Genomic DNA, 25733 nt, shown 5'->3' with positions numbered 1-25733 from the left:
AATAATTTGCCAAATACAGCAGCAGAGTTAACACCGATTTACAACATTAACAGCTGAGATAAAGGCTTACCCGGAATTCCAACGGCTGCAAGAAGAGGATAGTAATTCTCTTGTATCTGATGAATTACTGGATATCCCATTTCTGTATGAAGCACTGACTTCTGTTGGCCTGTAAACTACAGCTCCGGCAGACACTCTGAGCTGATGCAACCACACAAGCCCTTATTTATACAGGGGATAGGTCTCCACTGACACGGTTATACTCCTGATCATTGCTATTAGTTACAGTCCGTGGAACAAACACATTACATCAGCAGCTTTGACTCCAATGGAAATAATGTAGTGGATATAACACAATCAACTCTAAGTCCAACACATTATCTGAATCAAATCTCTCTCAGGAATAAAGTTAAACGCTGTTCTCATACAGGACTGATCCAAGAATAATGAGCGGCATCATTTACAGTTTTTCTATTGTTGTATTGACCGTGTTCACTCATGGTGATTCATTTATAATTTATACCGACTTCCCCGCAGTATTGACTGAATCCAGGGACACAAGCAGACACGTTTCATTCTGCTCCTGCAGTTTCCCAGTTAAAAGTCTCTGACACGGGGACAGTTAAAGGGCAGTTTGAGAATTGCAGCCTCGGAACGTCTGTGGGTGATATTAGGGGACGGACACTGAACGTGTTAAAGGGCAGGTTGAGGATTGCAGCCTAGAAATGACTGTGGGTGATATCAGGGGACGGACACTGAACGTGCTAAAGGGCAGGTTGCGGATTGCAGCCTAGAAATGACTGTGGGTGATATCAGGGGACGGACACTGAACGTGTTAAAGGGCAGGTTGAGGATTGCAGCCTCGAAATGACTGTGGGTGATATCAGGGGACGGACACTGAACGTGCTAAAGGGCAGGTTGCGGATTGCAGCCTAGAAATGACTGTGGGTGATATCCGGGGACGGACACTGAACGTGTTAAAGGGCAGGTTGATTATTGCAGCCTAGAAATGACTGTGGGTGATATCAGGGGACGGACACTGAACGTTCCACATTGACATTCCTCTCTCCGCTATTTTACTGCAAATGTTTACATTTTTATTCTACATTGGTTAACGGCTCCAGTAAAATTTTCGCGTTGGAACACAGAGCTGAGATCACGACCCGATTTAACTTCTATCACAAAGACCCTCTGATTCCCTCAGCCACCTCCATTCCTTCCTCGGCCCATTGCCATTGAACCCTCATGAATGTCTCTCTCCTCTCCAGGCTCCATTCCTCCAATGCACTCCGGGCCGGCCACACAACCTCCACCTTCCAACCACCACCAAGTCCTGCTCGATCTCACTAACACTCACTGGCTCCCAATTCCATACCCGTCAAATTTAAAATTCTCTCACATCCCTCCATTGCCCACCCTCCCCCATCTCCACATCTACAGCAAACCGACCCGTGACCTCCTCCTTCAAAATAAGGGTACGGTAGCATTGTGGTCATGTTGCTGGATTAATAATCCGGAGTCATAAATTCAAATCCTGCTACTAACAGCAAGAGAATTTAATTTGAATTAATTAAATAAAATCTGGAATAAAAAACACTTGTATCAGTAATGGTGGCTATGTAACTATTCTTAATCAGCCTCTGAAAAGGCCAAGCAAGCCACTCAGTAGTGTAATCTCGCTACATAAAAGTCATAATAAGCAAAAAAACCGGATGAACCACCCGACATGGAGGCACTGGACACCGGACACGAAAAAGGCAAACCAATCCCAGAACACTCTGCAAAGTCGTGCTCACTAACATCTGGGGATTTGTGCCAAAATTGGGAGAGCTGTCCAACGTCCCATACTATTCCATCATCGTCCTTGGGTATGTCCCATCTCACCGGCAGGACAGACCGACCAGAGGTGGCGGTACAGTGATATACAATCAGGAGGAAGTGCCCCAGGGATTCCTCAACATTGACTCCGGATCCCATGAAATCTTATATTATCAGGTCAAACATGGGCAAGGAAACCTCCTACTGATTACCACCTGCCGCCCTCCCTCAGCTGATGAATCATTGCTCCTCCATGTTGAGCACCACCAGAAGGCAGCAGTGAGGGTAGCAATGCCACAAAATTTCCGCTGGATGGGGGACTTCAATGTCCAAGAGTGGCTCGGCAGCACCAAGACTGGCCGAGCCCTGAAGGAGATAGCTGCCAGACTGCGGCAGGTGGTGAGTGAACCAACTTGAGAAGGTGGTGGTGAGCCGCCTTCTTGAACCGCTGCACTCCGTGTGCTGAAGGTTCTCCCACAGTGCTGTTAGGTAGGGAGTTCCAGGATTTTGACACAGCGACGATGAAGGAACGGCGATAGATTTCCAAGTCGGGATGGTGTGCGACTTTGAGGGGAACGTGCAGTTGGTGTTCTTCCCATGTGTCTGCTGCCCTTGACCTTCTAAGTGGTGGTGGTCGCGGGTTTGGGAGGTGCTGTCGACGAAGCCTTGTCGAGTTGGTGAAGTGCATCCTGTGGATGGTACAGACTGCAGCAACGGTGCGCTGGTGTTGAAGGGAGTGAATGTTTATGGTGGTGGATGGGGTACCAATCAAGCGGGCTCCTTTGTCCTGGATGGTGTCGAGCTTCTTAAGTGTTGTTGGAGCAAAACTCATCCAGGCAAGTGAAGAGTATTCCATTACACTCCTGACTTGTGCCTTGTAGATGGTGGAAAGGCTTTGGGAAGTCAGGAGGTGAGTCACTCGCTGCAGAATACCCAGCCTCTGACCTGCTCTTGTATCCGCAGTGTTTATATGGCTGATCCAGTTTCGTTTAATGTCATTGAATGTCAAGGGGAGGTGGTTAGACTCTCTCTTGTTGGAGATGGTCACTGCCTGGCACTTATCTGGCGCGAATGTTACTTGCCACTTATCAGCCCAAGCCTGGATATTGTCCAGGTCTTGCCGCATGGGGGCACGGATTTCTTCATTATCTGAGGGGTTGCGAATGGCACTGAACACCGTGCAATCATCAGTGAACATCCCCATTTCTGACCTTATGATGGAGGGAAGGTCATTGATGAAGCAGCTGAAGATGTGTGGACCTGGGTCACTGGCCTGAGGAATTCCTGCAGCAATGTCCTGGGGCTGAAATGATTGGCCTCCAACAACCACTAACATCTTCCTTTATAATAGGTATTACACTAGCCACTGGAGAGTTTCCCCCCCTGATTCACGTTGACTTCAATTTTACTCGTGCTTGTTGGCGCCACACTCGGTCAAATGCTGCCTTGATATACACAACAGCAACAACATTACTCTCACCAACCCTCTCAGTTATTTTAAAAAGAGCTCAATCAAGTTACCCAAACACAATTTTCCTTTTATAAATCCTTGCTGACTTTCATTTCTTCGCCCAGACTTTTCCAAGTGCCAATTAGTTTTCTCCCGGATTATTGCCTCCAAAATTTCCCCACCACCGACGTTCAGCTGACTGGCGGGTAAGTTTGGATTGATCCCTATCCCCTTTTTTGAACAAGGTTGTAACACTTGCAATCCTCCCGTCCTCCGGCACTATCCTCTATAATCTAAGGAGGATTTGGGAAATTGTAGCCAGAGCCTCCGCAATTTCCATTCTAACTTCCCTCAGTCACCAAGGATGCATCCCATCCTGACCGGGTAACTTTTCTACTTTGATTCCTGCCAATCTTTTAAGTACTTCGTCTTTATCTATTTTCATCCTATCCAAAATAGCTGCTCCCTCCTCCTTTAAAGCTACAATGGCAGCATCTTCTTCTCTAGTGAAGACCAATGTGAAGTATTTATTTAGTACCTGAGCCACGCCCTCTGCCTTCATAAAAGGATCGCATTTTCTGTCCCTAATCCGACCCGCGCTTCCTTTGACTACCCTTCACTATTTATATGTTCGTTAAAGATTTTGGGTTCCCATTTATGTTAGCATTAATCTATTCTCACATTCACTCTTATGCCCCTCTTTTCCCCTTTTTATACCTACTCTCTACTTTTTCTATTCAGCCTGGTTCGGTACAATGTTGTGAAGCTTAACTTTGTCATAAGCCTCCGTTTTCGATTTCATTTTAATCTCTATCTCTTTAGTCATCCAGGGAGCACTAGCTTTGGATGTTCTTCCATTATCCCTCGTCGGGATGTGTCTATTCTGTACCCGAACCAACTCCTCCTTGAAAGCTTTCCACTGTTCAATTACAGTTTTGCCTACCAATTTAGATTCCAATCCTGTGCAAGATCCCCATTACACGAACTGAAATTGGACCTCCTCCAATTAAGCATTTTTACATTTGATTGTTCCTTTTCCTTTCCCATAAATATTCTAAGCTTAATAATATTATGATCGCTGTTCCCGAACTGCTCTTCTGCTGAAACATGCTCCACTTGTCCCACTTCATTCCCCAGAGCGAGATTCGGAACTGTTTCCATCCTCTTTGGGCTGGTAACACACTGTTCCAGAAAGTTCTCTTGAACACTCTTCAGGAATTCCTCCTCCTCTTTGCCCTTGTCTTGAAAGGTGATCAATAAATGCAAGTTCTTTCATTCTTTCACACCTGACAGTAAACTCAACTCTTGCTTCAAGCTTTTCCCATCCTTCCTAATATCTCCTTCTTTCGCTGGGGATCCATTTGATATCTAATTATGTCTCACTGAATCGCCTTAGGTTAATTATCTATGTTAAAGGCGCTATATAAATGCAAGTAGTTATTGTTATATTTTACCATCCTCCACTCTCTTCATCCCTCCACTGTTGGCCATTCTTTCAGACATCTAAATTCTACTCTCGATAATCAACCAACTTATCTCCTTTTCTCCAATTCCATCTCCTCCTTTGACACACGCCTGAAACCAAATCGCTTTTCCTCACTCCTCTTAATCCCCTTGGGAATTTTTATCATACTAAAGGCGGTCTATGAATGCACGTTGTTGTTGATTTTCATTGTAATGCGTTCACTAGTTGTCCATTGGAGGAGCAGAAGTGATTTCTGCGCTAATATTCTTGCACCAGAAAGTGGTTAATATCATCGACGGACTTGTTGAGATAAATTAACATTGGAAACTACTCGTGCGCATCTTTTCGTTCGAACAGCATAACTTGGTTTATGTAGAGAGATCCCGTTGAAATAGGTCTGCACAACTATGAGGCAACTTTCAGGGAATCCTCATTTTAAGATGGGAGCAGCAACTGTGACTCGGATGATACTTTATTCGATATTTGTCTTTATTCTGTTTGGTTCGAGACAGTTTTACTGCTCTCTGGGGATGATGGCCATGATGAATCAGTTATTAGTTTTTCCCTATGGTTAAAGCCGGTAGTTCCAGGATATTGTGTCCAATTTTGTTGCTCATATATAGAAGCAAAATTAAAGCCATCGAGGACACAATGTAGAATCATTCGAATGATGCCAGGGAAGGGAAAGCGACTATCAAAGACTTGAATAACCAGGATTATATCCACAGGAACTGAGAAAAGGAGACTCCTATTTAATATTATGAAGGTGGCTGATAGAGTAATAGAGATTTACCGTATCCTCTGGTTGTTAGTATCAGTGAGAATTTTAGCTCATCGTGAATGTGTTCAAATGTAAATTCTTCAATCAGCGGTTTTTGGAGCATCGCATGTTTTACTACGGGGAATGGAAGAAACAGAAAAGAGATCATTGCATCTTTAACCATTGCATCGTTTAAGAGCAAATGGAATAAATATTTTAAGTGACAACAATTAATGGCATTTGGAAGGAAGTTTGCCATGACATACGTTTTGAATTGCTTTAACCCAGGGATGTAAAAATAGCGTCCCTGATAATCTGATCTTGATATTCGTGTTTCTACATTGTCCAATATCGAAGACTATGAAAGCGTAAACAGGGATGTAACAATATATAAATTTTACATAGATTCTAAATAGAATTGACAATACAGAAACAGACCATTTCCTCCCACACCACCTCATCTAACTCTATCAGAATTTAATAGTTACTCCCAGAGAGTAGTTATGATCTGGAATGCGCTGCCTGAATGGTTGGTAGAAGGAGATTCAATCGTGGCTTCCAAAAAATGAATTGGATAATGGAAAAAATTGGAAGAGCTGGGGAATCAGACTAATTGGCTTGCTCTTACAAAGAGCCGACATGGGCTCGATGGGCTGAATGGCTTCTTTCCGTGTTATAACCATTCTATGATTATTTGATTCTATACATTTATTTAGCTTCCCCTGAAATGTGTCAATGCGATTCGCCTCAACCACCCCAAATGGAGGCCGGTTCCACATTCCAACAACTCACTGTGTAAAAAAGTTTCTCTTGATTTCCTTATTCGATTGATTAGTGACAATTTCATATTGATGAAACCAAGTTTTGGATTCCGCACAAGTGGAAACATCTTCTCGACTTTCACCATATCAAAACCGTTCATAACTGTAAAGACCTTTATGAGGTCACCCTCTCTTTTCTAGGGTATAAAAGTCCCAGTCTGTTGAGTTTTTCATGATGGTTATAAACTCTCGGCTCAGGTATAGTCCTTGTCAGTCTTTTTTGCACCTTCTCCAGAGCCTCTATATCCTTTTTATGGTATGGAGACCAGAACTGTGCACAGACTTGAAAGATTAACTCTGCTCCTCTCTCGACAGAAGCTGCCCGACCATTTGAGTGTTGTAGCGTTTTCTGTTCTGATTACAGTATTCTAAGTCTGGCCTAACCAAAATTCTATACAAATTTAACATAACATCTCATTTTTTCAATTGTATTCCTCTCGAATTGAACCCTTTTAATTTGTTTGGATTTTATGGCGCTGTTAACCTTCGTTGCAACTTTTAATGATTTTTCAATCTGTACCACTCGATCTCTTTGCTCCTCTGTCCCATTTGCACTCTTGTTTTCCAGAGTATGTGGCCTCCTTGTTCCTAATACCAAAATGTACCACTTCCCACTTATCTCTATTGAAATTCAGTTACCATTTTCACGCCCATTCTGTAAGTTTATTAACGTCTTCTTGTATTGTGTCGCATCCTTCCTCGGTATTATCTTTAACCCTCAATTTGGTGTCATCCGCAAATTTAGAAATTGTACTTCCAATTCCCGGGTCCAGTAGTTCGTCCTGACGATATGAACTGGATATTCGTGTTTCTGCAATTTTCAATATAAAACTATACGATTGGGCAGCCCAGGATTGTAACAACAATATCCTTTGAAATCTGAACTGGATATTCGTGATACTGAAGTGCCAAATATCTATCAATTAAATAGTGTAACCCATGGATGTAACAATACATAGATTTTACGTAGAATATAGAGCAGAGAAACAGGCCATTCGACCCAACTGGTTTATGCAGTGCTTAAGCTCGACAAAGTTTCCCCGCACCCCTCCTCATCTAAAGCGATCAGAAGAACTTTCTATTGTTTTCTCCCTCATGTACTAATCGAGCTTCCCCTTAAATGCACCTATGCTATTGGCCTCAAGTGCCACATTCTAACCACTCTCGATGCAAAGAATTGTCTCCTGAATTTCTTATTGCATTTATTATTGACTATCTTGTATGTTTGACCACTCGCTTTAGACTCACCCAAAAGTGCAAACATCTTCTCCACCTTTATCCTATCAAACCTTTTCACGATTTTGAGCCCTCTATTAAGTCACCCTCCGTCTTCTCTTTTCTAGAAAAGCAATGCCCAGCCTGTTCAGTCTTTTCTCAGTTCTGGTATCATTCCTGTCAATTTAACTTGGACCTTCTCCAGTATTTCAATATCCTTTTTATTATCGTGTGACCAGAAATTTGTACAGTATTCTAAATCAAAAGCAAAATATTGCGGACGCTGGAAACCTGAGATGAAAACAGAAAATTTTGGAATAATCAGCAAGTCAGGCAGCAACTGTTAAGAAGAAACAAAGTTAATGTTTCAGGTCGAAAACCTTTCGTCAGAACTCGAAGAAGTCAAAGGTTTAACAGTTTTTAATCAAGTACAGAACAAGGAAATGGGGTGAGGAAGGGGATGGCAGGAAAGAATAAACGGGAACGTTTGTGATAGGGTGGAGGGCAGGAGAAACGACAAATGGGATGATATTTTAAGGCAAGGAGGGTGTTAGTTGGACAAGTAAAGAAACAAAAGATGGGTCTTGAGCAGCTGTAAATGGCAACTGCAGGACCATGACCAACACCTGCTGTCCAACAAAATGGGAGCAGTGGTTCTGATTTCTTGAAGTCAGTGTTGAATCCGGAATGTTGTAAAGTGCCGAATCAAAAGATGAGGTGCTGCTCCTCGAGCAAAGGGTGAGCTTCATTGAATCGATGTAGCAGGCCGAGGACACGCAGGTTGGATTGGGAGAGGGGCGGGTATTTAAAATGATAAGCGACCGGAAGGTCATGGTCACTCTTGAGGACTGAGCGGAGGTGTTCAGCAAAGCGATCAACCAATCTGCGTTTGGTCTCCCCAATGTAGAGGAGACTGCATCGTCAGATATATATAGTTTTTGTTGTAATAAATAAATACAAGTCGTTGTTGTCTTTAAAGATGTTCTCAATCGTTTACACTTCGGATTGATCTGCTTCATAAACTGAGCTTTGTTTCTTTGTAAATTAATGTTGCTGAGATATTGTCGCGGTGACTCAGTTAGGGATATTTCTAAAGCATTTGTTTGTTTTACAACTTCTTTGCTTTGACTCTTTTAAATGTCATGAATTTGTTTTAACTCGTTGGCTGATTGAAAAAAGCCACAAAATGTAAGCTGACCACAAACTACAGGCCTTTTTTTGTCAACTGATAATTAAAACAAAAGAAAAATGCAAACTTAAATTTCTTCCACCTTTGCAAACTGCAACAAAAGTAGTGAAGTAGCAAGAAACTACAGTTTTTTTTGTCCCCTGCTCCAGGAACAGAAGTGCAAACGAACACAGGGGCAGTTTGGGCTCTGCAGCAAACACTGACCGGGACAGGGAGACTGACCGGCACGTTTTAGGGGGAGTAAGTGAGTTAGTAAGTGGCAAAGCAGCAGAGAAAATCCTGCAAACTTGTATTAGACATAGAGAGAGAAGCAACATGTGCTCTTTAGCCTGTCCTGGGTGTCATTCTGTCTCACTCTCTCCCAACTTCTCCCTTTTATTACATTCTCTGCTTTTAACTGGAGATTTTGTCCGTCAGTGGTATTTGCTGAGAGATTTCCTGTTTAACGGAATGAGTGAGGGAGCGAGTGTGAGGGGGTGTGCGTGATCTCTGGGCTCCAGCTGTGCCGTTGAAATATCTTGCTTTGTTTTTAGTCAAGTAATTTTCTCCCTCTCTCCAGATGAACTTTTTGGTGGAAATACTGCATCATGAAAGAAATGGCGAGAAAATTGTTGGGTGGAGGAGGATTCCTTGGCCAAGAAGCTTTCTCTCCAGAAGAGACTGACCAAGGCCTTGACCACAGACTGCACCCAATGGGGCTCACGTGTGTTCAGTCTACTGTGGGATCACTGTGGGTTCATTGGGTCACTGTGGGATCACTGGGTAAATGTGAGATCACTGCTTCATTGTTGGATCACAGTGTGATCTCTGTGGAATCAATAGATCACTGTGAGACCACTGTTGAATCTCTGAAGATCTGTGGGATCGCTGCGGGATCACTAGGGCAGTGAGACACAGTCGGATGACTGGGGCACTGGCGGATATTTTGTTTCAGGTTCATGGTGTTACAGGGAAAACGTCTTTACCTACTTTACCTATTCTATGTAATGTATAAAATATAATGTATATATTATATATAAGTTGTTGCATATAAAAATTATCTCTCGGCCTTTTGCACAAGTGCAGCTTCAACTCTTGGATCACTGGGAGCGCCGTGGAATCACTGGAACACTGTGCAATCACTATGGAATCACTGGAACACTGTGCAATCACTATGGAATCACTGGAACACTGTGCAATCACTATAGAATCACTGGAACACTGTGCAATCACTATGGAATCACTGGAACACTGTGCAATCACTATGGAATCACTGGTACACTGTGCAATCACTATGGAATCACTGGAACACTGTGCAATCACTATGGAATCACAGGAACACTGTGCAATCACTATGGAATCACTGGAACACTGTGCAATCACTATAGAATCACTGGAACACTGTGCAATCACTATGGAATCACTGGAACACTGTGCAATCACTATGGAATCACTGGAACACTGTGCAATCACTATGGAATCACTGGAACGCTGTGGGATCACTGTGGCATCAACGTGGGATCAATGGGACACTGCGCCGACACCCTGGGATACTTATTTATCCAGTTGGGCTGAAAGGCCTGTTTCTGTACCGTGCTGTATTATGTTATAAATATATCCAAAGTGATAGAATACCGTTTTCTTAAACCACTACACTCTCCACCATCACGTCCAACGAAAAGTGCGAGGAGCTCATGGATTTCTTTCTCTCTAATATTGAGACCATTCGAGACTTCTTCTGCCGCTAGCCTCCTTTCCCCTAGCCCACCAAGCCAAACATTCCCTACGCTCCACCCTGCCCTAGCCCTGAACTCACACCTTCGTCGAATTTCCCCTATCTATCCTCATGTCCTCTCCGAGATCATCTTAAAAGGAATACTGTGAACAGTTCTGGGTACCGTACCTTCGGAAGGACATATTGGCCTTGGAGGGAGTGCAGTGTAGGTTTACTGGAATGATACCTGGACTTCAAAGGTTAAGTTACGAGGAGAGATTACACAAATTGAGGTGGTGTTCTCTATCGTTTTGAAGGGGTGATCTGATCGAAGTTTATAAGATATTAAGGGGAACAGGTAGGTTGGATAGAGAGAAACTATTTCCGCTGGTTGGGGATTCTAGGAGTAGGGGGCACAGTCTAAAAATTAGAGCCAGACCTTTCAGGACTGAGATTAGAAAAAACTTCCACACACAAAGGGTGTTAGAAGTTTGTAATTCTCTTTCGAAAAGGCAATTGATACTAGCTCAATTGCCAAATTTAAATCTGAGATAGATAGCTTTTTGGCAGCAAAGGTATTAAGGGATCTGGGCCAAAGGCAGGTATATGGAGTTCGATCACAGATCAGACATGATCTTATCAAATGGCGGAGCACGCATGAGGGGCTGAATGGCCTACTCCTGTTCCGATGGACAACACCAGTGTGCAGCCTTTGTTACATTCGCCACCTCACTAAAGCACAACGGTAACAACTGCTCAAATCCGTCATGCAACCCCAACTAGTGCCGCCTCATTTAAAGAACATTAACTAGTGCCCCCCTCTACTATTGTACAACCTCAAGTGTGTATATACAAAGTATGAGTTTGTATATTTGACTATGATATTTATGTAATAGTAGCCTCCAATCCCTCCGTGTCTATGGAAAGTTTGTTAGTGACGAAAAATGAATCGCGCCCTGACAATACTGGAGCATCAATGTCCGGGCTCAGGCCACTCGACCACGCTCTCTGCCAGTGTTGTCCAATTGAAATTGATTACTAAACGCAGGTGTGGCTCTAATGACGCCGTTTTATCCACATGAACGGATTTTAGTAGAAAACATCTCCCACACACAATACAAGCAAATGGACTTCACATGTGTGTATTTCAGAACATCTTTCACCATTCAGTAACCAAGGAAGTAAAACACTCACAACGACGAAACAACACTCGCACACTCTGCTTTTCATCTTATCATTTTACCAACAACACATAAAGGTTAAAGTTCACATGCAAACCTCATGCGAATATGAGTATTCAGATCACAGGTCCAAAGACTGTGTTCATTCCTCCTTTTTATTTCGTGGCCAAAGTATTGGACAACACTGGTCTGTGTCACAATGGATTGATTGCACGGGCCGTGTTCTGCTCAACCCCAACACTATACATTCTTAAAACAAATGAAAATAAACCTGCCGTGGACGGAAGTCGGGCTGGTTTTCTGGAAAGAACAAATCAACTGGGCAGAAAAATCAACTCCAGTCGAAAGAACAAAAATTAGCTCGATGCGTGTAAAGGGCTGAATGTGAGAACTGGGATCCGAACCCACACCTCCGGGAAAAACTGCGACTGAAACACAGCGCCTTAGACCGCTCGGCTATCCTGACTCCACAATTTCTTTGTCACTGATCCTGATTTTCCCACAGAGGGCAAATGACAGTTTCACTCTCTGTTTCTCGGGAAATCCGACTCGAAGGTCGAGTGACCAGGTTACCAGCTCCGCGGATATTACAATGCCTGTGCTCGGTGTTTGGGGAGGGTTGGTGGGGCCGAGGTATATTGTTTCCCGGGGAGGGACACAAACGCCCGGTCTGAGACTGGATCCGGTGCTTTCCTTGTCAACGATTTGGATGAGGGAACCAAATATGATATTTCCACGTTTGCTGACGATACCACAATAAGTGGGATCGTGAGTTGTGAGGAGGATGCAAAGAGGCTTCATGGCGATTTAGACAAGTTGAGTGAGTGGACAAATGCATGGCAGATGCAGTATAATGTAGAAAAATGTGAAGTTATCAACTTCGGAATGAAAAACAGAAAGGCGGAGTATTATTCAAATGGAAATAGTTTGGAAAATGTCGATGTAGAAAGGAACCTGATTGTCCTTGTCCACCAGTCACTAAAAGCAAACATACAGGTGCAGCAAGCAGTTAGGAAGGCAAATGGTATGTTGGCCTTCATTACAAGAGGATTTGAGTACAGGAGCATGGATGTCTTACTGCAGTTATAAAGGACGCTGGTGAGACCACACCTGCATTATTGTGGGCAGTTCTGGTCTTCTTACCTAAGTCAGGATATACTTGCCATGGAGGGAGTGCAGCGAAGGTTCATCAGACTGATTCCTGAGATGGCAGGACTGTGGTATGAGGAGAGTTTGGGTCGACTCGGCCGATATTCACTCGAGTTCAGAATGAGAGGGGATCTCATTGAAACATATAAAATTCTGACAGGGCTTGACGTAATGGATGCGGGAGGATATTTCCCCCGGTTGGGGATGTCCAGAACGAGGGGTCACAATCTCAGGATACCGGGTACGACATTTAGGAATGAGGTGAGGAGAAACCTGTTCACTCAGATAATGGTAAACCTGTGGAATTCTCTGCCACAGAAGGCTGTGGAGGCCAAGTCTCTGAATATGTTTAAGAAAGAGCTTGATAGATTTCTAGGCACAAAAGGCACCAAGGGGTATGGGGAGAGAGCGGGAATATAGTACTGAAATACAGGCTCAGCCATGATCACAATGAAAGGCGGAGCAGGCTCGGAGGGCCGAATAGCCTGCTCCTGCTCCTATTTTCTATGTTTCTATGGCATTTCGACAGCCTTCTCAACTTGTCCTGTCACCTTCAAATACCTGTATACGTACAACCTCAGGCTTCTCTGTTCCTGCACCGCCTTTAAAATTGGACCAATTATTTTACATTGCCTCTCCTCGTTCTTCCAAACAAAATGAATCCCTTCACACTTCTCTGCGTTACATTTCATCTGCTAAGTGTCTGCCCATTTCACCAGTCTGTCTGTGTCCTCCTGGAGTCTGTTACCATCGTCGTCACTGTTTACTGTTGCAAATTCTTTACATTTAATAAAAGCAACCGTCCTATGAAATAACTCGTTCACGGATATTCCCCACAATCAATTATCCTGCATTAATTCAAATATGATAATGATGAAGATTATTATGGTTATTTTTATTATTCTCGTTATTGTTGATTATTTTCCCCATTTCCTTGCACAGTGTGCTTAATTTGTGAGGATGTATTTTGCGTGTTATTTACCAAATCTGCATTTCTGCCTGTCCCATTGTCTGCGCATGCTGTATTCTCAACATAACATTTCAGATACAAGGAGCTTGGAATGTCGAAAGCAAACTCTTTCTCTAACATTGGGGAGTTGCTGTTTAGTGTTGGAGCTGAGCGTAGGATATGTAAGGATCTGCTGCCCCTCAATTTCTCTGTCCGTCCGGGAAACCGGGCACATTGAGGAGTGGGTTGTAGATCGAGATCCGGTTTTACCACGGGCACTGCTTCTTCATGAAATCTGGAACTGTCTCTCCGAAAAGGCTGTGGCAACTTCTTCAAATGAAAATATCAGTACTGAGATCGAGAGATTTTTGTTGGTTTAGGTTATCAGAGGGTTTGGAGGAAAAGCGGGTCAATGGAGCTGAAGTACAGATTAGCGATGAAATAGCTCAATGATAGAACAGGGTCGAGGAGATGAATAGCTTCCATTTGTTCCTATGTACAGATCAGCCAGGATCTGATCAAATGGCCAAACGGACTCGAGGGGCGGAATGCCCCCCTCCGCTGTGCTACACCGACTATGATACTGTGATATCCCCGCGCTCCGGGCTCCTGCCCTTGGAATGTTTGATGGGAAAGTTTAGAGGCAGCTTGGCTCTGTATCCAACCCGTTCTGTACCTGCCCTGTAACTGTTTCATGGGACAATATAGAGGCAGATTTACTCTGTATTTAACTCGTGCTGACCCTGCCCTGGGTGAGTTTGACGGGTCAGTGTTGAGGGAGCTTTACTCCCCATCTAACCCCAGCTTCCCAGTTCTCACCATATCAATCAACCCCAACTGCGTCCTTCTCCCCATGCCCCTCAAGCCCACCGATCAAGCTTCTCACCATATCTCTCAACCCCCATCTCTCACTCTGCTGTCGTCGCTCTGTCGCTCCGTTTAGATGTTTGGCTGATAAAAACGTGCCTTTCAAAACCCCACAGACTGTATTGGCAAGTGTAAATCTACCGAACTGCTTTCCGTGTCAGTTCACCGCTCAGCAAAAAAAGCCTTGCAGCTTTTGGCTCTGTGACGCAATGGATAGCGCATTGATACGTCATTGTGAGTAAATGAAGCGGTTTTCAAGGTTGTGGATTTCAATCCCAATGGCGTTGTATTTCAGATAACGGCTCCATAGTAATGATGCTGAAGGGTGGGACCTTGTAATAAAAACCCAAGCTGTTCACTGATGCCCTTCATGGAAGGTAAATAGCCAACTCGACACTTCCTGTTTAAAGAACATAAGAAATAGGAGGAGAAGGAGATGATCCGGCCCCTCGAGCCTGCTTCGTCATTCAATCAGATCATGGCTGATCTTCGACCTCAACTCCACTTTCCCGCCTGATCCCTATATCCCTTGATTCTCCTAGAGTCCAAAAATCATTCTATCTCAGCCTTGAATATATTCAATGACGCACCATCCACAGCCCTCTGGGGTAAAGAATTCCAAATTTCACAACACTCTGCCTGAACAAATTCCTCCTCGTCAAAGTCTTGAATGACCGACCCGTTGTCCTGCGACTATGCCCCTAGTTCTATTCTATCTAACCAGGGAGAACAATCTCTCAGCATCTGCCCTGTCAAGCCCCCTCATAATCTTATATTTTTCTGTGAGATAACCTCTCATTCTTCTAAACTTCACGGAGTATAGGCCCATTCTACTCAACACCTCATCATAGGACAACCCCAGACATCCCAGGAATTAATCTAGTGAACCTTCGTTGCACTGCCTCCAAGGCAAGTATATCCTTCCTTAGATAAGGAGACCAAAACTTTTGTAAGACTTCCTTACTCTTGTGCTCCAACCCCCTTGCAATAAAGGCCAACATGTCAGTTGCTTTCCTAATTGCCTGCTGTACCTGCATAATAACTTTATCTTGAACGAGGGCACCCAAGTCCCTCTGAAGATCAACGTTTAATAGATTCTCACCATTGAAACAGTATTATGTTCTTCTATCCTGACTGCCAAAGTGAATAACTTCACATTTCTCCACATGATACTATATCTGTCACCTTCTTGCCCACTCAATAAATCTTTCTATATCCCTTTGCAGACCCTTTGTGTCCTCCTCACAGCTTGCTTTGCCGCCGAGATTTGTATCGTCAGCAAACTTGGATACATTACATTCGGTCCCTTCATCTAATTCATTAATGTAGATTGTAAATAGCTGAGGCCCAAGCACCGATCCTTGCGGCACCCCACTAATTACAGCCTGCCAACCTGAGAATGACCCGTTTATCACCACTCTCTGTTTTCTCTCCGTTAACCAATCTTGAAAAGCAAGGAGGTTCTGATGAACCTTAAAAAACACTGGTTCAGCTACGCTGGTGTATTGTTACCAGTTCTGGGCAACGGACATTCGGAAGGATGTGAAGGCCTTAGAGAGGGTGTAGAAGGGATTTACTGGAATGATTCCAAGGATGAGGGACTTCAGTTACGTGCATAGACTGGAGAAGCTGGATCTTCTCTCCCTGGAGCCAGAATTCAGAGACGAGATTTGATGGAGGTATTCAAAATCATAAAGGGTATGGAGAGAGGAGGTCGAGAGAGACTGTTCCAATTGGCGGAGGAGTCATGAACCAGGAGTCCTAGATTTAAGGTGATTGTTAAAAGAACCAAGGGCGATATGAGGAAAAATGTTTCACACAGCGAGTGGTTGTGACCTCGAATCAACTGCCTGAGGTGGAGGCAGATCCAGGCGTGGCTTTCAAAAGGGAATTGGATAAGTACATGAAGGGAAAACAGTTGCAGAGCGACGAGGATAGGGCGGGGCGATGGGACTCGCAGGATTGCTCTTGCAGAAAGCCGGCACGGACTCGGCGGGCCGAAAGGCCTCCTTCCATGCTGTAACCAGTCTATGATTCTATGATTCTATGAGTGTTGTAGATACGATCAAACTGGAGAGCGCTGGCCCCGAATCTGCGGTTAATTCACTCCTTGCAGTTTTAAACACGCCATTTTTCTTGCATTGAGAAGAATCCTGTTGCAGTAACTGCAAAAAGAAAATGAAATTTTACTTCCTGTCCGGTCTCAAGAATGAGGGGATGAAACTTTTGAAATTGTGGAATGTTTTCCTATTGAAGTGAAGTGAACCGTGTAAATCCGGTTAAACCGGAGCCTCGGCATCCCCTTAGATTTAGAATCCAGCTCTTCAACCTCTTCGCGAAAACAGCTCTGGTTTAAGAATTAAAGTCGTTGACCAGAAGCGGTCTCGCGGTGTTGGTCTGTGTTTAATCTCCACCATGAATGTTTAGCTCTCCCCGAGAATCAGTTTGTCCAACGTCCCCACAGAAAGATTCGTTCCCTCCTGTCCACTTGATTGAGGAAAAGACAGAATATCAGCGAACAGCTGAATTTTTATTCCGCAATTGATTGATATTATTACATGGAAATATAAAGGAGCAGGGGGCACTTTAACCTCACGGAGATGATTCGTTGCAATTGTAAACCCGTGGATGGGAATCTCAAGAACGAATTTAACTCGGCAGCCAACACAGAGAGGCTGGGAAGCAAACCAAGGGCTTCTGCAAGGAGCAAATGTGGAGGAGGAAACGGGTGGAAAAATGGGAGCAACAAAACATGGAGACAAACAACATAAGCTCAAGGCACCGCTGGGATTTGAACCCAGGATCCCCTGTTTACAAGACAGGTGATTTAACCACTGAGCCACAGCGCCACATTTATGTGGTGCTTTCCCAACGTTATGACATTGATACCTGTGCCAAGCGACTTTGTTGAGTCTCTTCCTTCAATGCGTCTGCGCAAGAACATCAATCTTTTGTTCATCGGTCTCTGCATGAGAAACCATGGATATCAGTCGTGACCTTCTCTTCCTTATCCCCTGTCAGTACATCTTATATCTAGCCCTATTCAGCCAGTTGTGTTCCCACACTCTCTCCACACTATCTGGTCTGATACTATTACATTTCTCATCTCTTCCCACGAAATGTTGGTGAGTAATGTCTGTGATGCACCAGGTCCTGACCTCCTCCTGTGGGGGACCTCCCACAACGACTGCACAATAGTTTAAAGTGTGTGTGTTTTAGATTAGGCAATATGTACCAGCGCTAGTCTACCTCGTGTACCTATTCTCACACAAACGGCAATGTGGCTTCAGAGCATTTCGATTTTAGAAAATCTTACTTGATGAGACAAGTTGTACATTCAAAATTTGGTGAAGAGAGGCTGATATTGTTCACTTGAAATAATTAGTGTACAACTCGATGGTGCTGAACATCGGAATAGAAAGCGAGACTGGATGGACAGGAACAGCCTGAAAGGATGGCTGATCGGCTGTGGGTGGTGGCGAATTTTTGCAGTGGCTGTGTGTTTCAATTGCCAGCGGTGAAAAGAACATAAGAAATAGGAGCAGGAGTGGGCCAATCGGCCCCTCGAGCCTTCTCCGCCATTCAATAAGATCATGGCTGATCTGATGCTAACCTCAAATCTAAATTCATGTCCAATTTCCTGCCCGCTCCTCGTAACCCCTGATTCCCTTTACTTCTAGTTCGTTGGTGTACCGGTGTAAATCTCGTTTTGGGGCTTTCATTGAATGATTGGTGAGAAATCACAGCCAAACTTTCCTATGCTTTTGTTCTGAGTCAATTATCACCAAATCGCTTCTCTCATAGTTGTGGATGGCAGAAGCGCCTTTTTCCAAGAAAGAAGGCGGTGTTGGATAGAAGGATGGAAAGCAGGAGAGACAAACAAAAACGATTGAAAAGGAACAAAATGATGCACCTGAGAGAAAGAGAGTGAGAATGCAGGAGAGAAGCTGAGAGGCTGAAGTCTGTGACTTTTCTCAGTCATTTCTTGCTGCCTCATACTTCATTTGCCGTTATTCTCCAATTGCTCGTGACTGCGGCGCGATTAATGACGTAAATACAGCGAATTCGGCATCACGGTTGACGGCAACGGTGGGCTGAGCGACGAAAACAACTTTTATTGTTGAATCGAGTCTTCCGGTGGAGCGGCGCAAATGTTCCAGAAATTATGGGCAAATCACCTCATCCCGTATCTCATTGCTGCAACATTCACCTCTCGACAATGGCGCACGCCGTGAATGCATCATTGTGGCTGGAGGTCCCAGCAATTGCAGGATTTTAATGATCCGTCAAAAGTTATACTTTGTTCCACTGCGGTTTACAACAGCCTTCTCTGACCACTTATCCCAGTTATTCACACAAAAAATTAGGCCGGTCCAGTATTGTGTCAACTTGGTGAAAGCAAAAATCTGTCTTCTTCACCCGGCGAGAACAAGCGTCGTACAGGGAACCAAACCAAATGGTGGCTGAACACAGATCTCAGTGAATCAGCCATCGGTGACATTAACCTCCAGATCAAGTCAATAAACAGCAGACAGTTGTTTCTATCTCTCTGCCTGGTGCTGAATCCAGATATAAACGGTGGTCCCTGGGGCAATTGGTGAAAGCAGAGTGAAACCGATCAGGGAGAAAACAGTGTCGGCGACGGAGACCAGACGGGGATCCCGAGCCACACGGGCTCGATCCAATCACTGAGCAGCTCATCGCTTCAACCACCTTCGCGCTTCACCCTCGGATCAGTTTCACCAAAACCGCTTCCTGTTTCTGGGTCAAATTCAAACTGATCGAGCGGATCAAAAAAAAAATCGAACTCATATTTCTCCAGTAGCGTAGTCGGCAAGATGTGGTTCCTGATCTTATTCCTGATTCTTGGAACACTAATCGCTGACTCGCCAGCACGGGATGCAAAGACAATTCTGATTGAACAGCAAAAACTGAGGGTTTTCAATCAAGTCCCGAGGGCCAGATTTACTGCAGCGCTCACTGAAACCTCTGTGGGGAAACACCGTGGGATTTCTTGGATTCCTCAGAACATTAATAACCCGGATTTCAGTGAACACTCGGGAATGTGCTCCCAATATTCCTCAGTGGACTTGGATGAAGGAATAGAGAGTTTTATATCCAAGTTTGCAGAAGACAGTAAGATCGGAGGCACAGTTACCTGAGTGGATGGGAACAGGAAGTTACAAAGGGACAGAGACAGATTAAGTGACTCGCAAAACTGTGTTAAATGGAGTTCAATGTGGGGAAGTGTGAGGTAATTCACTTTGGATCCAATCAATCGGAAAATGTTCTAAATGTCGCGATATTAGGAACAGTGGAGGAGCAAAGGGATTTGTGTGTCCATGTACACAAATCATTAAAAACTAGTGGACAATACAAAAGGTAATCAAAAAGGTTAAAGGGATGTTGCCCTTTATCTTAAGGAGACTGGAATATAAAGAGGAGGAAGTTGTGCTTCAGTTGTGTCGAGCCTTGGTAAGACTACATCTGTAGAACTGCGTTCAGTTCTGGGCACCGCCCCTCAGGTAGGATATATTGGCCTTGGAGGGGGTGCAGCGCAGATTCACCAGAATCATACTTGGTCTTAAAGGGTTAAATCATGAGGACAGGTTGCATAAACTTGGATTGTATTCCCTTCAGTTTGAAAGGTTGATCTGATTGAGGTATTTAAAATGATAAAACGGTTCGCAAGAGTGGATACAGAGAAGTTATTTCCTCTGGTGGTGGGGGTGGGGCGGGACATAAAATTCGAGCTCGGATTTTCACAGGGAAATCAGGAAGCTTTTGATTACGTTGCATATCCAGACGGCAATGTAGTTTCTTATCTAATATATTCTTCAAAATCTTACTTGATAATGCAAGTCTAACATTGAAAACGATTTTGGTAAAGAAGGCCTGATATCATCGGCTTGAAATAGATAGTGTCCAACATGGACTTGGATGGACAGGGCAGAATTTCAAAGTTTGCAGATGACACGAAACAGAAAAACATGTACAGACTTGGTGTAAATCTAATAACTGGACTGGTTCAAGATTGTTAAAATGTTTTGAAATTAGATTTCTTCCTGATGGATAAAGTTAACTCTTTATGTTCCAGCTCCCTTATCATTTGTTATTCCCGTTAACCTTTCATTCGCTGCAAACCCCAGAGGCAGCAAGGAAGGACAGAAAGACTTGTCTCCGATCTGCCCTCTCTGCTCGACCATTATCTGAGTAGGGCAGGTGAATAATTCCAATTATCCCTCTCCATTTAAACAAAATGTAAACAATCCAGAGACACAGACTTAAAACACTTAAAACACTGGTGTCGGATTGATAATCACAGCATTCAAACCCGTTTTGATTGTCCAAAATTTATGTCGGGCCTTGTCAATACAATAACGACGCGGATGGGATTCGGACCCATCCGGACAGAGCACAATGGATCAGCCGATCATTTCTGAATCCAAACAGTAGAAATAAAGCTACTTTTAAACTATGTCCTGACCGTGCACCCAGATCGACAATATTGAAAATGCAGAGTCAGCTTCTGTAAGCAAAGGAATTTACATATTTCCGTTCCATTCGGTCAGTCACTGTGAGAAACGGTCGGTGCAAAACAGATATGGCGCACGTTGGAACAAATGTAAAAACGACCGCGGCAGGACTCGAACCTACAATCTTCTGATAACATCATCAATTAATTCCGAAGTCAGACGCCTTATCCATTAGGCCACGCGGCCGCTGTTCGAACGTTTCACCAAATGATCTTAAACCCGGGCCAGGGGTGGTTAAGACTCTGCTTGTTTCTTTCTCTTACTTTCACTTTGTTGATGTTGTTCATTTATTGTTTTCTCTCGCAGCAAGTTGGCTCGACTGTTTCCGACTAATCATGAAACTGAGAACTGAACTCCCGCTGGGTCTCCGAGAAACCTACAATCAGAATAAACAATGTTCAAATCTTTGATCGAAATGTTTCTCCTCCAAAGCGAACCTCTTTCCCACTCAGTCTGCAAAAGAGAGAGAAGGAAAATAAAAGAAAAGACAAATCGGTAAATTAAAAATGTACACGGAGAACAACACCGAGCGGAGAATGTGAACAGAATTTACGATCCAAGCCCGACGGGCCGAGCGGCCTCATCCTGTCCTGCAAAATACGAACAATCCCCAATTCTGCTGGATGAGATTATTATTTTCTGATTTTCATTTTTTGGTAAATAGAAACGCGGAGGGAGTCCCGCACCACGGGGTAAACGTCAGATCCAGACCTGGCGCTCAGTGTTAATGTTAATATTGAGCACGGCATTCTATCCGTGTAATAATAAAATCGCGGGTTTCTTGCTGTATAATCGACACAGAGTCAGAGAGTTAGACAGCACGGAGAGAGGCCCTTCGGCCCATCGTGTCCGCGCCGGCCATCAAGCCCAGTCTAATCTAATCCCATATTCCAGCATTTGGTCCGTCGCCTTGTCTGCTATGGCATTTCAAGTGCTCATCCAAATGCTTCTTGAATGTTGTGAGGGTTCCTGCCTCCACAACCCTCTCAGGCAGTGAGTTCCAGACTCCAACCACCCTCTGGGTGAAAAAGTTCTTTCTCAAATCCCCTCTAAACCTCCTGCCTTTTACCTTGAATCTATGCCCCCTTGTTATAGAACTCTCAACGAAGGGAAAAAGCTCCTTAGTATCGATCCGATCTGTGCCCCTCATAATTTTGTACACCTCAATCATGTCACCCCTCAGCCTCCTCTGCTCCAAGGAAAACAAACCCAATCTTCCCAGTCTCTCTTCAGCCCTGGTGACATCCTGGTGAATCTCCTCTTCACCCTCTCCAAAGCGATCACATCCTTCCTGTAGTACGGCGACCAGAACTGCACACAGTACTCCAGCTGTGGCCTAACCAGTGTTTTATACAGCTCCATCATAACCTCCTTGCTCTTATATTCTATGCCTCGGCTAATAAAGGCAAGTATCCCATATGCCTTCTTTACCACCTTATCTACCTGTTCCGCCGCCTTCAGGGAGCTGTGAACTTGCATACCAAGATCCCTCTGACCCTCTGTCTTGCCTGGGGTCCTCCCATTCATTGTGTATTCCCTTGCCTTGTTACTCCCTCCAAAGTGCATCACCTCGCACTTTTCCGGGTTAAATTCCATTTGCCACTGTTCCGCCCATCTGACCAACCCATCTTTATCGTCCTGCAGACTGAGGCTATCCTCCTCGCTATTTACGACCCTACCAATTTTTGTATCATCAGCGAACTTACTGATCATACCTTTTACATTCATATTCAAGTCATTAATGTAGACCACAAACAGCAAGGGACCCAGCACCGATCCCTGTGGTACCCCACTGGCCACAGGCTTCCAGTCACAAAAACAACCTTCGACCATCACCCTCTGCCTTCTGCCACTAAGCCAGTTTTGTATCCAAAGTGCCAAGGCACCCTGGATTCCATGGGCTCGTAAATTCTTGACCAGTCTCCTGTGGGGGCCTTTATCGAAGGCCTTACTGAAATCCATGTATACCACATCCACTGCGTTACCCTCATCCACACGCCTAGTCACCCCCTCAAAAAATTCAATCAAATTATTCAGACATGATCTTCCCTTGACAAAGCCATGTTGACTATCTCTGATTAATCCTTGCTTCTCCAAGTGGAGACTAATTTTGTCCTTCAGAATTTTTTCCAATAATTTTCCTACCACTGATGTTAGGCTCACTGGCCTGTAGTTCCCCGGTTTTGTTGTTGAGATTTGAGGTGTTTCGGCCCTATTTTACACAATGATGTAGAGATTGTACTTGTTTCAGGCCTATTTTGTACATTGTTATGGAGATTAGGGATATTTCAGGCCTATGTTATACTTTGTTGTTGAGATTCGTAATACTGCAAGTATATATTAAAAATTGTTGTGGAGATTAGTGATGTTTCAGGCCTGTGATATACATTGTTGTGGAAATTACAAATATTTCAAGCCTATATTATATATTGTTGTAGAGATTAGACATATTTCAGGCTTATGCTGTACATTGTTATGGCGATTATAAATGTTTCATTCCTATGTTACACATTGTTATAGCAATTACAGATGTTTCAGGTCTGTGTTACTCGTTGTTTTAGCGAGTGCAGATGTTTCAGGCCAATGTTACACATTTTTCTAGAAATTAGAGTTGTTCCAGGTCTATTATATACATTGTTGTAGAGGTTAGAAATGTATCAGGCCGATGCACACATTGTTGCAGAGATTACAGATGTTCCAGACCCAATGTGGTAAAGATTAGAGATGTGGTTACTCATTGTGGTAGAGATTAGAGACTTTTCGGGCCCATGTTACACATTGCTGCAGCGATTACAGATGTTTCTGGCCCATGTTATACATTGCTGCGAAGATTGATGATGTTTCAGGTCTATGTTGCACATTTCTGTCATTAATAGATGTGCTTCAGGCTTATGTAACACTTGTTGCAGAGATCAGAGATGTTTCTGCCCTGTTGCAGAATATTTCAGAGATTAGAAATGTTTCAGGACTATTTCACGACAAATTACATCGAATGTACAGCACACAAACAAGGCCATTCGGCGCAACAGGTCCATGCCGTAGTTCATGCTTCACACGAGTCTCCTCCCTTCAAGAGGCTGGGTGTCACAGAGAGTCTAGACTTCGGCCGCACCGGATCTGAAGGTCTTACTTAAAATGAACGTGGGATTTTCATCACAGTCTTTGCAGAGAGGTTGGATTTGTGCCAAACCGTGCCTTAAATGGGCAGACCGGCTTTTACGTGCCGATCAAGAGCATCCAAAAACATCTTTAAAACCTCTCTCTCAATCACTGAGGGAGAAGGGAATATGCGGTTATACTGATAGGATTGGATGAAGTCAGTTGGGAGGAGGCTCGTGTGGAGCATAAACACTGGCATCGATCAGTTGGGCCGAATGGACTGTTTCTTTGCTTAATATTCTCTGTAATTCGATGTCATTCCCTCCTTCTGCTTGGCTTAGTTCTTCGAGGGAATGGGAATTCGACAATGTTGAAAATGGAGACTCAACTTCTGTAAGTGAACTTCAATGGGAGATCCTCTCTCGCCACGGAATGGACAAATGCCGGACAAACTGAAGACACTGAGTTAGAAATGGTCGGGAGTAAAACACATTCGGAACATGCAGGAAAAGGTTACATCCTGTGTCTAAAACGACCGCGGCAGGACACCAACATCTAATCTTCCAATAACAACACGATTCCTACCAAAGTCAGACGCCTTGTGCATGAGGCCACGAGGCCACTGACGAGAAAATGAAATGTTTTGGAGAGAATTCTGAGCAGTTTCGGGGCCATTGGTCTCCAGGGTGAAAGGGTGAAAGAAAAATAACAGGTTTCGAATAACTGAAAAGTTCCACCGCAAGCAGAGTTAGAATCTGCCCGGGAAAGCCCAATGGATTTTGAATCCAACGACCTGAAAGTATCAGCCATCGTAGCTGAAATCACACAGACACCCAATGAGAATATTGCAGTACTGGAGAAAGAGAATGTCCCGGAGGGGTCAGGGAGTTAAGAAATAAAAGAGGTGACAATACACTCCTGGGTGTATTCTACAGGCCACCAACCAGTGGGAAGGATATAGAAGAGCACATTTGCAGGGAAATTACACAGAGGTGCAAATGTCATAGAGCAGTGATAACTGGGGACTTCAACTATCCTGATATAGACTGAGATAGTAATAGTGTGAAGGGCAAAGAGGGGGAAGAATTATTCAAGTGTGTTTCGGAGAATTTCCCTGATCACTCTGTTTCTGGCCTAATGAGGAAGGAGGCATTGCTGGATCTGCTTCTGGGGAATGAGGTGGGTCAAGTGGAACAAGTGTCAGTGGGGAAACATTTATGGAACAGCGATCGTAATATCCTAAGATTTAGATTCGTGATGGAAATGACAAGGAGCAATCAAGAGTACAAATCCTTAATTGGAAGTGGGCCCATTTTGCTGAGTTGGGAACAGATCGGGCCCTGGGAACTTGGAGTCAAAGATTGGCAGGAAAAACTGTAATCACAATGGGCAGCCTTTAAAGAGGAGATGGTTCGGGTTTAGTCGACGTATATTCCCACGAGGGGGAAAGGTAGGGCAACCAAAGCAAGAGCTCCCTGGATGACGAGGACAGGCAATGTAAACTAAATGGTACAATACTGAAGGGGGTGCAGGTTCTCGAT

The 25733-nt window shown here is 44.1% G+C and overlaps 2 non-coding genes across 2 annotated transcripts; both read right to left on the bottom strand.

Moving 5' to 3' along the window:
* Positions 1-17333: 17333 nt before the first annotated feature.
* trnat-ugu (transfer RNA threonine (anticodon UGU)) lies at positions 17334-17406 on the bottom strand. Its single transcript has one exon. It is a non-coding gene; the product is annotated as a tRNA-Thr (tRNA).
* Positions 17407-21189: 3783 nt separating this feature from the next.
* On the bottom strand, positions 21190-21279 carry trnar-ucg (transfer RNA arginine (anticodon UCG)). Its single transcript is given in 2 exon segments — positions 21190-21225; positions 21243-21279. It is a non-coding gene; the product is annotated as a tRNA-Arg (tRNA).
* Between the last annotated feature and the right edge of the window lie 4454 nt (positions 21280-25733).

This window comes from Heptranchias perlo, unplaced genomic scaffold (assembly GCF_035084215.1).
Source record: "Heptranchias perlo isolate sHepPer1 unplaced genomic scaffold, sHepPer1.hap1 HAP1_SCAFFOLD_122, whole genome shotgun sequence".
In the NCBI taxonomy this organism is placed as follows: Eukaryota; Metazoa; Chordata; class Chondrichthyes; order Hexanchiformes; family Hexanchidae; genus Heptranchias; species Heptranchias perlo.
Note: the sequence above shows the minus strand (reverse complement) of the source record. Positions and strands in the feature narration are given on the sequence as shown.